The sequence below is a fragment of the Anabrus simplex genome, chromosome 2 (assembly GCF_040414725.1).
Source record: "Anabrus simplex isolate iqAnaSimp1 chromosome 2, ASM4041472v1, whole genome shotgun sequence".
Classification (NCBI taxonomy): domain Eukaryota; kingdom Metazoa; phylum Arthropoda; class Insecta; order Orthoptera; family Tettigoniidae; genus Anabrus; species Anabrus simplex.
The window spans coordinates 1,028,772,619-1,028,791,021 of record NC_090266.1 but is presented as its reverse complement, the minus strand read 5'-3'; positions in this window follow the sequence as shown (position 1 = coordinate 1,028,791,021).

Sequence of the window (18,403 nt, the reverse complement as noted above, 5' to 3'; positions counted from 1 at the left end):
CGTCTGCAGTGTGTAAGAAATTACAATAATGAATATTCATCCTGGCAATACGTAGAGGTTGGTGTTCCACAGGGGTCTGCCCTAGGACTGCTTCTATTTTCTGTCTATATCAATGATATTACTTCGTCAGTAAACAGCTGCAGACACCATATGTACGCTGACGATATACAATTGTCTTGCACTGTGAACCGGAAAAATTAACCGATTAAATGAAAAATTTCAATAGAGACAAGAAATCTGTAACTGGACTGACATGCATGGACTTAGATTAAATAAAGTAAAATCTCAAGCCATAATAATTTCACATTCTCGGCTTCGTTCAAAAACCATAAGGAACTTCACTTTACCAAAACTCTACCTACAAAATACACCCGTTGATTTCAGTGAATCTGTCAAAGATCTCGGTGTTATGATAGACGAACATCTTTCTTGGAAGCAGCAGGTTACCAGCGTCTCCAGGAAAGTATTTGTGACACTTAACTCACTTAGAAGATTCCGCAACTGTTTTTCTCGAGTATTAAAAGAACACCTCATTTTCACTCTGGTATTACCTAATTTCGACTACAGTGACACCGTGTACAACCACTTGACTGCTACTCTTGACGACAAAATACAACGCGCGTAAAACGCCTGTGTTCGCTATATACGAGTATATGTGACCTACATTACTATGACCATGTTACACCTGCCTACGATGAACTCGGTTGGCTGAAACCCAAACAGCGCCGTAATTTTCATGCTTTATGCCTTCTTCATCAAATACTCTCCTCATGCTCACCTCCCTACTTGTACAGTCAATTTCACCACCTCTCATCCAATCACAGTTTCGGAACACGGTCAAAATTTGATACACCCTTATCTATTCCACCTCACCGCACCATGCGATACACATATTCATTTGTTATTTCTTCGGTACGACAATGGAATACACTACCCGACCCTGTCAGAGGAGCCTTACCTGGTAGTTTTAGGCAACTTTGTCACCGATACCTACTACGTAATAGATGAATTCCTAAATTGTCATTCATATGTTATGGAAATATGATTTAGCCTTCCTCAAACTATAGACTTCATATAATCACACTGTTATTATAAGGAATAATAGAAATTAGCTAATCGTGGCATAATTGTGCAAATAATAATAATAATAATAATAATAATAATAATAATAATAATAATAATAATAATAATAATAATAATAATAATAATAATCATTTTCATATTTTTCCTATTTTTATTGTTACTCATTATCATAATATTGTATTATTTAGCAGTTGCAAGATGTTTCAATTGTAAGTCTATTTATTTTAATTTTACACATGTAAATACTGAATTTTTTCTAGTTAGATGGAAGAGAGTGCCTAATGACCTTAATATTGCCAGACAAAATAAATCCATTGTATTGTATTGTAAGACTGTTTCTCACAGTTATAGTTCTATGCCGCATGGTCACCTTTGCCCCAGAAGTCAATACCACAAACGTGGTTTACAAAGAGTTTCTCGGGTAAATGAAACTCATTTTTTCGGTGAGTTTTTATACTTTAGGGATTTTCAGATAATGTGTTAGTACAGTACCGAGAAATGATTATTTCAAATTACGAAATTCACGCGAACGAATCTGCGGGTAACTGCTAGTTAGAATAAAACTGTATAATCGCACCAAAAAAAAAAACCTTACCTTTTCAAGTAATTCAGTTTGATTTGTAGTGCACTCGATATAAACAGTTTTATTTTCTTATATGTATTCATTCAAAGAAAACTAACACGTTATAATTTTTGTGTTAAAATATACAAATGTAAAGGTTTTAAGCGTAAAAGTAAGCTACGAGATACAATTCCTTGGATGGGAATTACAGTATTTCCATTGAAAACTTAAAATTCCTATTATTTACTAAGCAAAAAGTAATATAATTACATAATGCAACAATGATTTTGCACAGCGTTGTATTGTTGTGTGACTTTCCCTGTTCACTAAATTTCTGAAAATAGCATTTAAAATTTAACAGGTGTCCGGAGATAATAGCTAGCCTCTAAATGACGAGAGAGTGTTTCATCATGAGTGAGGGCATCGATATTTACTATCCAAGGTTAAAGTACAATAACAGTGTAAATGTATCTACCAGATAGATGGGCCTTCAAATAAATAACCTCACTGATTTTATTCCTGGTAAGCATGATTAGATTGTTGGTGAGTTTATCAAATAATGTAAACCCAAACAACTTCAAGCCGCACCTTAACTCTGTATTATATTAGAATGATTTCATGTAATAGTGAAAATTGTAATTTATTACGTACATTGTAAAAATATTTCAGGTTGTAGGCGTAACTCCTTATTGACAAAATACTTATTAAACTGCACTGAACAAAAGTAACTTTTTCTTACAACGTAAATTGAAAATGGCGTGGATTTCTGCCCTCTTGCTTTCATTATTTTCTGCCTCCATTTCAAACTCGGGTATAGCAGCAGTGATCGAGAGTGACTGGGAGAACTTCGCCCAACCTTCACGGCCTGTGACGTATCTACAACGTCACTATGGCTGAATAGCACACGCTCATCGCCTGCCTTCCCGGCCACTTACAGTGCTGTGTGCCCGCGGGATGAAATGCCCAGCGTGTGCACCTCTGCTCTAGAACGTTGTATCAGATGCAAAACGACTCGGCAAACTGTGTATTAAAAATGTAACAGATTGTGAAGTTTGGTAGCTGATAAATGCCCTTTCCCTGCTATGATTTATATTTGAATGGGCCGTATTTTACGGTGAAAAAGTAAGGTTGATGTAATTGGTGAAAAGAAGGAAAAGAAACATATCGCCTTAATCTGCGAAATAAGCAGAAGGAATTATACTTAAAACATTAACATTTTCGTTGCACGGCTGGCAGCAAATTACTTTTCCATCTGTCGTAAATCACTGGAAATATACAATCCACTACCTTAGTAATGTAAACTTACAAGTTCGTATTTTTCGATGTTTTGTAACACTACCACAATACCAAAAACCTATTAGCACTTCGTTTGAGTTTCTAGCTTGAACTGTTTCGGTCGGAACTGTGATCAAATGGGTATTTAGTTCCTGATCCCAGGCTTGCCTCACAACCCGCACACCCGCCCGGTTGGCTAGCATCTTTGTCTTAGGAGCGTACCGTGTAAACTTCATCAATATAATAAATTATTAATTTTACAGCTAGGCTTGCATCTTCATATTAGATATGTGCTGTGAAGACTGAATAATATAATAAGTTAATACTATTAATATTGTATTAAATATATACAATTTAGAACGAAAAAGGTTCTAATAGGTTCAGAAAGTAAAAAATACGTCATAACGCCGAAATAGGTGCGTATAGGCACTGTAAAATCTCATTTTCTTTGACGACAGGTACAGAATATGGATAATGATGGTGATGATGCTTGTTGTTTAAAGGGGCCTAACAGCTAGGTAATCGGCCCCTAAATATGGATGGTTGCCGCAGACAGGCTTCGTAGAGTTTTACGGAAAACAATAGGTACAAACCTAAAGATCCGATGTCCACTCATAACGTACACATAGAAATGATAGTGTGAATACTGAGAGTGTACCAGATCTTGTCGTACAGAATCTGCGAGCAGCCTTGATGAGTGCGTCTCGTACAACAGCGTCTACTACTAGGCGAGAAACGACACAGCAATTTCTCGAAGTGTCTTCTATCACCACGCTAGAAGTAACGCAATACGATGCGCGTTCTCCTTCAACTTCGACAAACTGTAATTAACAAACAGTAGAAGTGTATTGGACCTTACTTCTTTATTTAATCTCCTCCTTATCGTCGTCCCAGTCACTTCTCTGCATTTTTCCATTGAGGACAAATTCCCCATATATTGTAGGACTCTTATTATTCTATGAAATCGTTTCCTCTTTGAAACTATTAGTGGAATTAATAGTTTTTCACCCAAGGGATTTTGTTCATAAAAGCTCGGTTCTTCCTTTGCAGATAAGAATAAAAGGAAAATCTTCCTTGCTTCTTATGATGCCTAGAGAAGCACCACGACGTCTCCACGATTTCCTTCCTCTAGCGGTGCATAAAAAATAGCTGCTCTACTAGCTCGCTACCTATTAATGTTACCAAGCGGCATAATAATGAACTCTCACAGCAGTCCGTGACGTACCGCTAGGAAACGTTGCCCATTCTTCGTAATATCGCCCCTCATTTTTACCCCTTAGGAACTGATGTTTTATAAAAGATTTCTTAGCTGCTACTTACGGCCTAAGAAACCACTATCCTGTATTTAAGCCTCATCAATCAATCAATCAATCAATCAATCAATCAATCAATCAATCAATCAATCAATCAATCAATCAATCAATCAATCAATCAATCAATCAATCAATCAATCAATCAATCAATCAATCGATCAATCAATCAATCACCACTGATCTGCATACAGGGCTGTCATCCAGGTGGCGGATTCACTATCAGTGGTTTATCTAGTTTTTCTTAAATTATTCCAAAGAACTTGGAAAGTTATCGACATTTTCCATTATAAATTATACCAATTTCTAGCTCCTCTTTCTATGAACAAATATTTGCCCAAATCTGTCGTCTTGAACTGCAATTTTATCTTCATATTATGATCTTCCCTACTAGTAAAAGCGTCACTCAAGCGTATTCGTCTTCTAATGTCTTTCCACGCTATCTCTCCGCTGATAGCTCAGAACATACCACTTAGTCGAGCAGCTCGTCTCCTTACACGCATATAGCCACAGCCCAAACTTTGCAATATTTTCGTAAAACTACTCTTTTGTCGGAAATCACCCAGAACAAATCGTGCCCCTTTTCTTTGGATATTTCCCAGTTCTCGTATCAAGTAATCCTGGTGTGGGTCCAATACACAAGAACCATGCTCTAATTGAGGTCTTACCATAGACTCCTTTGCATCCTTAATACAACTCCATATGAAGAGATCTGTAACCTTTACTTACAACTTCGTTAATGTGATTATCCTAATGAGTTTCTTTCCTTATATTAATGCCTACTTATTTACAGTGATCTCCTTGAGGTACTACCACCCCAGCAGCACAGTTATTAAAACAGAGAGGACTTCTCCTTTCGGTGGAACTTACAACCTGACTATTCACTTCATTTGAGGCGTCTAGTATCAAAACCGGCCAAGTCACTCAAGGCATATTTTTCAATACGGACGAAAAACCTGTAGAGACAAAGCAATGATGGTCAGAAAATATTTTTTTTCACAGTTATATCCTTAATGGCTTAATATTTAAGTTCCGCTGTTTTGAGAAATCTAACTCATAATTAACCCATCTTTTTTGTTAATTTAAATTTTGACTTGGCCGTTTTTGTTGCAATTTAATGACAAAATACGAGCACACCGGAAATGGGATTGCTTTGGCGCCAATGACGGTAAGAAGCCCGCAAATACGTAAATCAGTGTTGCAAACGAACAAACGCAAAATATTATGACTTCAAAGAATATACATTACAAGGAACGATTTTGCCTACTGATATTATCACATTGTTCCTTAATGTAACAACACAAGATTCCAGATAATGATGCTGCATCATAAAGATTGTCGCTCGTTCCTTGACTTGGCCGGTTTTGAATTCACTGGCTGCATGACTTGGCCGATTCTGTTGCACGACCGAGATTTCAGTGCTCTATAACATGAAGACATGGACGATTTTAAAGCATATTCTTGTTTCACCTGATACTGTTATACTTTTACTTCAAATTTATAACCTTAACTCATTTTCGTAAATTTTGTGACTTGGCCGGTTTTGATACTAGACGCCTCATTTAACATCTGCTGTCCATCTCACAACATTGTCGAGTTCTTTTTGTAGTTTCTCATTATCCTGTAATTATTTAATACTCTATACTAATGATGTCATTTATATACAGAGGCCTAATATAAGAAAACATAAAGTTCCAATAAACATAAAGGTCCTATAAACATAAAGTTCCAATAAACATAAAGGTCCAATAAACATAAAGTTCCAATAAACATAAAGGTCCAATAAACATAAAGTTCCAATAAACATAAAGTTCCAATAAAAATAAAGGTCCAATAAACATAAAGTTCCAATAAACATCAAGTTCCAATAAACATAAAGGTCCAATAAACATAAAGGTCCAATAAACATAAAGGTCCAATAAACATAAAGGACTATGCGGGACCCACGTTCTTAATTACAGGATCAGACAATGCTTCACCTACTGTAATTCCATGAATTGTATTCTCTAGTTTACTACTTCCTAAGTTTTTTTTTTTTTTTTTTTTTTTGCTAGTTGCTTTACGTCGCACCGACACAGATAGGTCTTATGGCGACAATGGGATACGAAAGGGCTAGGAGTGGGAAGGAAGCGGCCGTGGCTTTAACTAAGGTGACAGCCCCAGCATTTGCCTGGTGTGAAAATGGGAAACCACGGAAAACCATTTTCAGGGCTGCCGACAGTGGGGTTCGAACCCACTATCTCCCGAATACTGGATACTGGCCGCACTTAAGCGACTGCAGCTATCGCGCTCGGTTCCTGAGATTTCGTGACCAATGAGTGGTATCTCGCATTAGCCGAGTTAGCGGAAATGTTTACGTCAAATAACTCGTAAACTGTCAAAGTTGTCAAACATATGTTTTTACTTACAGCAATTTTACAATGGGCTTTTAATCGAACTTTACTTTGTTGTAGGTTGTTAGAACCCACTGAAATATAAAATCTTCTGGTTTTTAACGCGCTTACACTGGTTTCTGCATCTAACATTAGAGGTAGGGTCATTGGACATTCATAGGTGTAGTTATTTCCAAACCCAACTACTACTTCTCCAGGAAATGCAATGTCATCAAACGTGCTTTGTTCACCAGACGGCCAAGGTACGTACAATGAGCAGAGTTCTTTCAAATTCTTCCTGCCCGTAAATACACATTGACAACGTTGTATAATCCGAAATTTGTAGTTCTGCCGCAGGTTACAGATAGATGAGAAACGGACATCCGAGGCCTTTTGCGAGGCACCATTATCTCAGTAGATATTAACACCCAGGGAAAGTACTGCAAGTTCCATTATGAGTCCCTTCATTGAAAGTGATTTCCCATTTCTTTAACGGTGTAAAGAGTTTTATGAGCTGAACATTTTACCTGACACATCTATGTATATTGTGCCCTTTTCAAGACAACATCTGCGGTGAACTTCTTCCTTCTTCTGTGCGCCGGCTGCTCCTGTAATAAATGACATTTAAATGATACTCACCGCTGCATGTAGACTCTTCTTCCTCAGTCGTGGACCGTCCACTGCTATCCCCGAAGATAGGCCACCCGTCGATCAGGGAGTGAGGAAATGAAAAGTAGGGGTAAACTAACTATAAATGACTGTACCCAAATACTGAATTAAAATTTAAATAACAAACTGATTTATTGAATAAAGTGCAAAGTGCCAAAAAAATGAAAGTAAACTGAACTGGTAAAAATGTAAACAAAGTGAAATAAATGAAATTAAAAAAAGATTGAAGATCTGCCTTACAATAACACAAATGTCTGCCTAATAAAACTGACTGAAAGTCGATCAAAATTTTAAATATTCAGGCTATGTCGACACTGTCTTCAAGACGATGACGTGAATAAATCAAAAACTCTGGTCAGAAATATCACCATCATTTGAAATACAGAATTGTATTACGTAGAAAATGTCTCTCAAAATAAATTAATGTAGTCGAAAAATTAATTAATTAATTACGTCATCAAATCAACACTGACTCAGAGGAGTTTACCAAGTCTTTAAAACATGTGGCTAGTTGGGAAACACCCAGCTTTAAAATAATCGTGGATTGCGCTAACCATGTGTAACAAGTAAGGAATAATTCAAAGAAAACAGCCATGAACATCGTACACCATTTACCACATAACCACTGTCTTATTCAAACACCTCGTGATTAAACGAAAGAAATTATTGAAACATGAACCTGAGTGTTACAACCACTTAATTATTTAAACTTCACCTGCATGACTGTGATAGCCTGGACCTTTTTAAAATATAAATAATCATTAGGCCAAGTGCCTCATGTTTACATTTCAAATGAAAGCGATCCTTGTACATTAAAATTTACTTAATTTGCCGCTGACTGTATTTCATTATGAATTCATTATTTGTGGTACCACTATTAGATGGAGGCAGATGCCATCTTATTTACCTCATTCATTTGCGGCAATTTCTATACACCTGGTTTATTAAAGATCGCTTCATTTCCTAATTAAAATGTAGTGGATTTTAAAGGTTTGGTAATTACTGAATGCCTGGTATGAGCATACCACTACTATGGTTTTGACTGTGACCTAATCGATGATCCGTTATCCTAACACATGAAATCTTATTTACATAATTAAATCTGCTAATGGAGAAACACTGCTCCAACAAAAGAAAATACAGAAATCAAAACTAGCCTAACTACACCTATCTATTTACATCAAATCAAATATAAATAATTCACGTATGATCCCACAAATAAACGGTAATAAAAGGTACACACAGAAAGAATAACAAATAAACGAGACTAGATCCCAACATCGCTGCCTATTGAAAATTAATAAGGATGAAATGCGCAAAATGTCGGAGCTTACAAAAAAAAATTTTACCCCGCTACGAGTAGCAAAAAATACTGTGAATTTGACGGCAATCTCTAACTTCTGATGACAAATGTCTGGCCATGATACTATTTAACCTTTATGGGCAATAATTACTGTTATTCCATGTCATCCATGACACTACATGACTATTCAAAAATGCACATTGATTCGTCGCTCTGCTCACATTTACTACGGCTAGCATAAACTGGCCTATTTGCCGAACATCTACTTCCCTGGAATTATTTGACACAAATACAGGCTTCTGCCTACAATCATAACCCATGTCGTAACATATTTAACACTCTTGGTTAAATTATTCATCTTTCAATTCAATTTACTCATCATTAATCTCGACGTAGTACTTCATAACACGGCCTCGCTCGTATCCGGCGGGCGAAATATCTGTCGTGCGCACCACTATTTCTTACGACAGTTCATGACATGGTCCAAATATCACATTTCCATTATCAACGTAGATCATCAGGGATGTTGTTCATTTAGCTCGATCTCTCGATCATTCTCTGCTTCACATATCACAAAATATCAGAGCTGACTCATCAATGGCATCCTGTCACTAACTGTTTACTAAAATGACGAGATTGCTCCTCAAAACACAACTATTGAAGAATATGTAACCGCAATTACACAGAAATAAATACTCGTGTCCACCCAAAAATCGTTGCAAAATACACGGGATAAGAACTACCGGAAACGGTCATCTGAAGGATGATTCCAAAACATAAAACAAGCTGAATGCGCAAAATAGCAAAATAAGCATTAAAATCAACAAGGCGGCGTCTACAAGATCACAACTCCAACAGAAATATCACTCAAAACCAACGATATAATAACATGATGATTATTACAATTACGAATCGGCATTACGCTCATTGAGATCAAATAATATAGCATCCTAAACTGTCAAAGTGACATACTACAGAATAATCCATAACAATACGCAAACACATCTACATAAAGGAAGTGCTCAAATAACCCTAGCTGAAAGCGCAAAAATATATTATTATTATTTTTGTTATTATTATTATTATTATTATTATTATCATAATGATTATTAAAATGTGAATTATTTACAATCCTACCTAACAGTCTAAGCTACATTTGATCATCGATTAGGCACGGTCCTACATATTAATTTACATTATTTATTGATGCTCATACCTGGGTGATGGAGGCATGTTGGCTCACCCTCCAGACTCCGTCATGGTGAATTAGAATTCCATCTTGAAGCTGATGTGGTATTCCAAATTTTCACACACGCAAATTTGACGCATTTTTATCATGGCGTTACACACGCTTACATTAACATAAACACTCGCATTTCTCGCACTCCAGTGAAGATTAGACGATAGCAGTGCACGGACTCCTGACGTGAAGACGGAAGTTCCTGTCCGCTACCTGCGTGGAAATCACCTGCTGGTCTGCACACCTTCTCTCAGTTTTTTTGTTTACCTAGTGGCTGGCCGGTTATTCACCTCTTCGGAACATAACAGTTTGCTCAAGGTCTTTACCACTGGGGCCTTCATTAAAGAAAAGTCATTCTCCTCCCTGTCTGCCTTAACTAGTTTCTCCCCGCAAACATCTCGCTTGCCAAAACAGTTTATTATAAGTGGTACAAGCAAGCTAAAGTACAGTTTCCAATGATGTGGAGAAATTTATGCTGATCGTCCTCCCAAAATGAAGAATAAAATAGCTTTCCAACAAATATCAAACTACACGTGGATTAGAGAGGATTTATGCAGCTAGGCTGAAAACATGGACTTTTCCCTCTCGATTCGTAATGTGAGTTCAATTAAGCCAAGTGTTGAAACTGTAGCTATTGCCTGTCATCTCTGCATAAATTCAAAGTAAAGTAAAGTTTCTTAAAGTGTCCATTTCTAAAATGTTACTCTCCCAAGTAAAATACATGGCTCACTCAGAATGCCAACAAGTGTCTCTGATCGCTTTCTTACCAGCCGAAAGTAAAGCTCAAAGCTGACTAACTGAATTAGCTGACATACTCTAAACACACTGAAGATTCAACTAACCCACGAATACAGGATACACAGTGAAACACAAGGTCACACCGTCACACACTGTCACTGCCTCTGTCACTGAGAACTGAAGATTCAGCACCCTGCCCGCTGGTTTTTGTAATGAGTTCTCCCCCCACCTTGAAAATAGTTCTGTGGAAGGGATGTGGCGTAGTGATCGAGCCCTTGGGAGCGCTTTATCGTACATTCGTAGGTTAACGTTTCAAAATTTATGTACAAAATCTTCCTAATTTTGGTCTGACTTACTTGTTGTATTGCGCCGTGGGAAACGATCACAGGATAATTCACACGACGGCGCGCGTCACCGGCGTTATTTTCGTCCAGCGAATGGCTCCTTCCCGCCATGACACTTCATTTCCTGGGCGATACTACACTTCCGTGTGAAGTTAAAATTTTATTAATTAGCCAATAATTAACCACACCCACGCACTGATATATTTTCAAATATTATTAGGAAGTCAGGACACTGTTTTTCACCACTACACCGGGCTTCAGATAGCGAAATACTGACTGTAGATGCCCGCTATGACAGGACATCCAAATTTAGAATTTTGTGATTGGCTGAGATTTTCGCGCTCTTCGCAGAGTGGATGCTTCCATTTCCTCCCGAGGGTTGGTGGGTGCTATCGTTGTCTCATTGTTCTGCTAAGTGGGTCAGGCCTCAACGCGTGATTTTCTCGTGGGAAACAAGTAGAAAGTCGCCACTCCTAGGCGGTACCATAAAATTTATTGGATGCAGTACTCAGGGCGGTTTACAAGTTGCTCGTGCTCTAAGAAGTGTTTCGAGGATTTTCCTTGCCGTCGGACTGGCGCCAGAAAGTTCCTTTGTGACTGCTAGATTCACAGCCTACTGTAGTATCCCAATATGCGAAATATTCAACTCTTAATTTGTAAATTAATTACGTAAATTCGCTTATGGGTGCAATATATATAAAATAACATGTCCTGACTGACTGACTGACTGACTGACTGACTGACTGACTAACTGACTGACTGACTGACTGACTGACTGACTGACTGACTGACTGACTGACTGACTGATTCATCATCGCCGAGCCTAAACTACTGGACATAACATAATGAAATTTCGGGGATACATTTATATTAGAGTGTAGGTGCTAACTAAGGGGAGTTTTTTCGGATATTCCGTCGCTAAAGAGGTGAAAAGGAGGGTGAATTTTTAAATGAGTATATCTGTATCTCAAAAACTTCAAAATTATCAGACGTAAAAATTGGTACTGGTATCTCTTTTAAAAATAAAGGAACACGTATTTTTTGTTTCAGGAAAATCCAATTAAGGGGGTGAAAAAGGTGAAATGTGGTTTAAATACATTTTATAAGGATAGTTATATCTCATAAACTGAAGATGTTACAGACACGAAAATTGGTATTTGGAATCTCCTTTAAAAATAAAGAAACTTGTATTTTTGGTTTTTGGAAAATCCCATTAATTGGGGGTGAAACGGAGTAACAAATGGGGTGAACGTTTAGAAAGACTATAAGTACAGTATATCTCAGAAACGTAGCATATTACAGACGTAAAAACTGGTATTTGGAATCTCCAGTAAAAGTAAAGAGACATAGATAACTTTTTTTGGAAAATCCACTTAAGGGGAACTAAAAAAGGGATGAATTTTTAGAATGAGCATATCTACAGTATATCAGTATGTTACAAAAGTGAAAATTGGTATTTCTAACCTCTTTCAAACATAAGAAACAAGTGTTCTTTTGTTTTCGGAAAAACCACTTGTGGGGGAGAGGGGTGCGGAGAGAAGGACTGAAAAGTGGGTTGAATTATTTTTATTAGGATACTGATATCTTAAAAACTGAAGATGTTACAGATGTAAAAGCTGGTGAATGGAAAGTCTTTTAAAAATAAAGAAACGCGTAATTTTTGTTTTCGAAAAGTCCACTTAGGGGGGTGAAAAAATTAAAAAATTAGTTAAATTACTTGTATGAGACTACTTATATCTCAAAAACTAAAGATGTTGCAGACGTGAACATTGGTACATGGAATCCCCTTTAAAAGTAAAGTACCACATATTCCTCTGATTTCGGAAAATCCAATTAAGAGGGGTGAGAGAATTGAAAAATTTATTGAATTTTTGTATGAGGATACTTATATCTTATGAAAACTAAAGTTGATACGGGGGTGAAAATTGGTATTTGGAATCTCCTTAAAAATAAGGAAACCCGCATTTTAGGGGGGAAAAATACACTTGGGCGGAGGCTGTGAACAGGAGTTGAATTCCTTTTATGAAGACACATATCTCAAAAACTGAAGACGTTACAGTCGTGATAATTGGTATTTTGAACCTCCTTTATAAATAAAGAAACACGTATTTTTTGCTTCCGGAAAATTCACTTAGCTGGGGGGAAGTGAAAGGAAGTGACAAAAATTGAATTCTTTTTTATATATATCTCAAAAACTGAAGGTTACAGACGTGAAATTTGGTATTTGGAATTTCCTTTAAGAAGAAAGGAACACGCACTTTTGGGGGTTGGGGGGGGGAATCAACTTAACGGGGGTGGGGTGAAAAAATAGTTGAATTCTTTCTTTGAGGATACTTATATCTCCAAAAGTAAAGATGTTATAGACGTGAAAATTGGTACTTTGAATCTCCTTTAAAAATAAAGAAACACGTATTTTTATTTTCGGAATATCCACTTAATGGGCTGAAAAGAATTGAAAAAGTGGGGAGAATTTTGAAAATGTGTACCGGTATATCTACAGTATATGTCAAAAACTTAAAATGTTACAGACATGAAACTTGGTATTTGGAAAGTCCTTAAAAAATACAGGAGCATGTACTTCGTATTATTTTGTTTTCGGAAAAGGCACTTAACGGGGTGTGAAAAAAGTTAAAAAAGAAGTGAATATTTTGTATGAGGATGCTTATACTGTATCTCAAAACTGAAGATGTTTTAGACGCGAAAATTGGTATTTATAATCTCCATTAAAAGTAAGGGAACATGTATTTTTTCTTGTTTTCGGAAAATGGGAATGACTGATAAAGGGGTTGAATTCTTTTTATGGGGCTTCTTACAGCCAGTCTCAAAAACTTAGGATGTTACGACGTGGAAATAGATATTTGGATTCTTCATTAAAAATAAATTATTTTTTTCGATTTGAGAGAAGACTTTTTCTCACAGATACAGTTCCATGTTGCATGGTCACCTTAGCCCGAAAAGGCAATAACACAAACGTGGTGTACAAAGAGTTTCCGGGGTATATGAAACTCAATTTTTTGGTGAGTGTTTATACTTTTGGGATTTTCAGATAATGTGTTAGTACATTATGCCGAGGAACAATTACTTTTATCATTTTACGAAATCCACTCGAGCGAAACCGCGGGTAACTGCTAGTCCTGTACACGTAGGTTTATATCACATCTCAAGAGGAGAAAGTCTTATGAAGTGTAATTAAAAGTAACAACCGAAATTGTACTGCTGGTTCATGAAGGACGTATTTGCATATTATATTCAACGTAAAATTAGCAATCCATGATGAGATGACAATGAATGAATTTCAAATAACTTGCCCCACCAGCAAAATGAACGTCATTCGCGTGATGGTGCAGTAAATTCAGTAATTAAGACCTTGTTATAATTATTAATTTTTTAAATAGGATTGAAGCATCGACAGTGGTTATTATTGTTTTGAGGGGATGTACAACTACGCAACCATCTTACCTCATCACTCAGCAGAGGGAAAAGCACAAGATTTCTCACATTTCGAAGGATGAGAGCGCCAGGAAAAGCAAGGAAAGAGCCAAGAAGGGTATGATAATTAAAGACACCCTTGACCTTGCAAACCTACGGTAATGTCGTCTGCGTCGGAAGAGCTCAATAGTTGACGAAAGGGATAGGGAAGATGGACGTGAGGATCCGGATATAAGCAAGTGGAAGTAATGCCATACTCAGCTAGAGGTCTCGTGTCGTCAACCGACATTCCCACGTAGAGAACACCTGTAAGATACACTTTACTTGTCTTTTACGACGGGCAAGAGATACCGCGAATCCATACTACCACCCTCACCCCATTTCAGCTTACAAGGTCTTAAAAAGTTAGATCAAATTATTGTATATTTTTCTATTTCTTCTATAGATTCCCGATGGCATAATGAATCGTGTTATTGGTTTTACGCCACACTAACTTCTTTCACGGCTTTTGGAAATACCGAGGTGCCTGAATTATATAAGGCAGGAAGTTCTCTCACGTACCCATAAATATACAGACACGATGCTGTCATGTTTGAGAACTGAACTGAGCCGAGATCGAACCCGAAGAATTCAGTTGAGAAGGCCAGCGGTCTACCGTCTGAGCTACTAAGGCCAGCAGCTACATGAATACCTAACAGTACTGCAGTGGCTCATTTTAAACATTTTATGGCGTTTGTAGGGCTCGTTGTTGTTTTATGAGGCAAAAGAATGGGGCATCAATCAAATGTCTGGCTCCTTGGCTGAATGGTCAGCGTACAGACCTTAAATTCAGAGGGCCTAGGTTTCGATTCCCAGCCAGGTCGGGGATTTTGATCTTAAATGGTTAATTCCCCTGTATCGAGGAGTGGGTGTTTGTTTTGCCCCCAACATCCTCGCAAAACCCTCATCAAACACAACACTACCCTACACCACAATAACGCGCTGTTTCCATGCAAGGCAGATGATGACCATTCTCGTCTCACAAGGGCTACAACAAGCTAGCAATTGCCATACGAAATTATTATATTATCAACCCTATGAAAGTCTTTTTTTTTTCTATTTGTTTTACGTCGCACCGACACAGATAGGTCTTATGGCAACGATGGGACAGGAAAGGCCTAGGAATGGGAAGGAAGGGGCCGTGGCCTCAATTAAGGTACTGCCCCAGCATTTGCCTGGTGTGAGAATGGGAAACCACAGAAAACAATTTTCAGGGCTGCCGACAGTTCCGTTCGAACCCACTATCTCCCGGATGCGAGCTCACAGCTGAACGCTCCTAACCGCACGGTCAACTCGCCCGGTCCTATGAAAGTCTATAACTTGGTATGTATGTGGATATCACACAAGAAGAGGGGAAGGGCTATAAGAGCAGAAAATACCGAACTACGTCAGCAATTTTCTGAAGTGAGTGAAGTACACCACAAGACAACCGTAACTAGCGCAGCCGTTCTTTGTTGGCAAGACGCCATGCACGTATTTGTCCATGACTACTTAAAATGCCACCCTTTGGATTTTTTCGAGGGGCTCCCTAAACCAACTCAACATTCTAAGAATTATCAGCTTCTGTCAGCTCTTGACTACACTTTATAATGAAAATATCCTTTGTTTTCTATCCTACTACCTATTTTTTTTACAAGTTGCTTTACGTCGCAACGACACAGATAGGTTTTATGGTGACGATGGGATAGGAAAGGCCTGGGAGTGGGAAGGAAGCAGCCGTGGCCTTAATTACGGTACACCCCAGCCTGTTGCGGAAATGGGAAACCACAATAACCCATCTTCAGGACTGCCGACAATTGGGTTCGAGCCCACTATCTCCCGATACTGGATACTGGCAGCACATAAGCGACTGCAGCTATCGAGCTCCGTCAAAGTATTTTTTCTTACGGTTATTCGAAAACACCGAGGTGCCGGAATTTCGTCTCGTAGGATTTGGTTGCGTGCAGGTAATCTACTGGACCCATTATCTTCAGGCACCGAAATAGCGTGCACTCCTGTATACTTCGCGCAAGCCTGCATGCGTGAAAAGTGATCAATAAAATCTTGTTGACCTTCAGGGCATACGGATTTCGTGAACGCGTCTCTTTGGGTGAATAATCAATTCCATAATTACAATCTCCTTGTCTGAGAGCAAGTTAGGGACGCTCATTACACGTCATGAGTTCGGAGGAATATTTTCAAGAATATTCAAGCCGCTGTAACGTACATAAAGGCCCAACATAAAAGGGAAATCAAGAAAATAAGTGAATGTTTCAGTGTGGAATCACACTTACATCTCAAAATTGAGGAAGGTCAAGCGGACTCACACTAATGAGGTCATGGGAGTGCTTTGGTTGTCATGAGACGCGAGTTATGTCACGTGACGCTTTGAGCATTACTACCGGAAATATTTTTAAAATTATTTAATTACTGTATATAATCTAGGACGGCGACAATTTTCGGAATATTATGAGCATAATTCTCGTGTGAAATTCAGTGGCTGAGGTTAACGCACGCCATGGCGGAATGTTGCACCACAATTCACGCGGGAAATATGAGCGCTGAGAGGATCAGTTCTTGTTATTATTATTGTGGAGAATGGAGGGCGTTACCACGTCGCTCTGCACTTGAGGATAGAAAATAGCCAGGATGAGTAGCTCAGACGGTAGAGAGCTGGCCTTCTGAGCCAAATGTATCAGATTCGATCTTGGCTCAGTCCGGTTGTATTTGAAGGTGCTCAAGTACGTCAAACTCATGTCGGTAGATTTATTAGCACGTGAAGGAACTCACACGGGACAAAATTCCGGCAACTTGGCATCTCAGAACACCATAATAATAGTTAATAGGATGCAAAATCACTAACTATATTATTTACATAGAAAATCCCACGTCGTTTCTATATTTCAGAATGGTTCTCCGTGTGAGAGTATTGACTTCATTAAATTATATTATATTATATTATATTATATTATATTATATTATATTATATTATATTATATTATATTATATTATATTATATTATATTATATGTCGTTGTCAATATTTAATTCCTCCGAATTGTTACGAACTCATGACGTGCAACTGGAAACATAAATAATTAAGAGAACTCTCAGGTCGAGCTATAAGAATTAGCGATAAAAGTAAAAGTACTTAATGGGACGTAAAAGAATAGAAATATTACTAAATGTTAACCATTTGCGACGTTCGATGAAAAGCATCTTCGATGTTTAAATGTTCGTTTCATTTGACATTCATTGCTAAGTTCAGACATTTATTCAGTGTTTTATTTTCATTAAGCTAAAATCGTACGCGATCATTTAAGCAGATTCGAGTGACGAAGTTAGATCTAGTTTCTTTATTCAAGATTAACGTTAATTATTTTATTAATATTCTTATTGGTGTTTATGTCCCTCTAACCATGTTTCTTGCGGTTTACGGAGGCGCCAATCTGCTTGAATTTTGTCCCGCTGGAGTTCATTTACGTGCCAGTAAATCTACCGACACGAGGCTGACGTATTTGAGCACCTTCATATACCACTAGGCTGAGCCAGGATCGAAACTGCGAATTTGGACTCAGAAGGCCAGCGTCCTAAAGTCCGAGCTAATCATCCCTGCTTTTATTATTTGAATAATTAGTAATTTTGTTCTTGGAACATAGTCAGCATTTTGTGCACTTTGAGGGTTCTCAGTACCTAACATTTTCATGATGTCAGTTTACGACACAAGTTGTACAATCGTAATTTAATTATCTTTAAACGTTTGACTTACACTTTGGAGTGTTATGTTTTGCCATAACACAGTTAACCGTTTGAAATGTGAGTGAACAGTTAGCGATTAGTCCAAATAGAACTGGAGTTTACTCTGATTCAATTGAGCATCTAGGTGACGGGCTATAAGGTACCCAGCGACTGTATTACGTTGGTGGATAACCTTAATTTTATCGAAAGTCTGCAGCTTGGCATACGAGAATTAAACCTTCACGAATCAAGTGAATTAACCCATGGTTACCCATGAAAGCCGAATTTTATGACTTTCAGGACTTGTTGTTATTGTTTTCAAA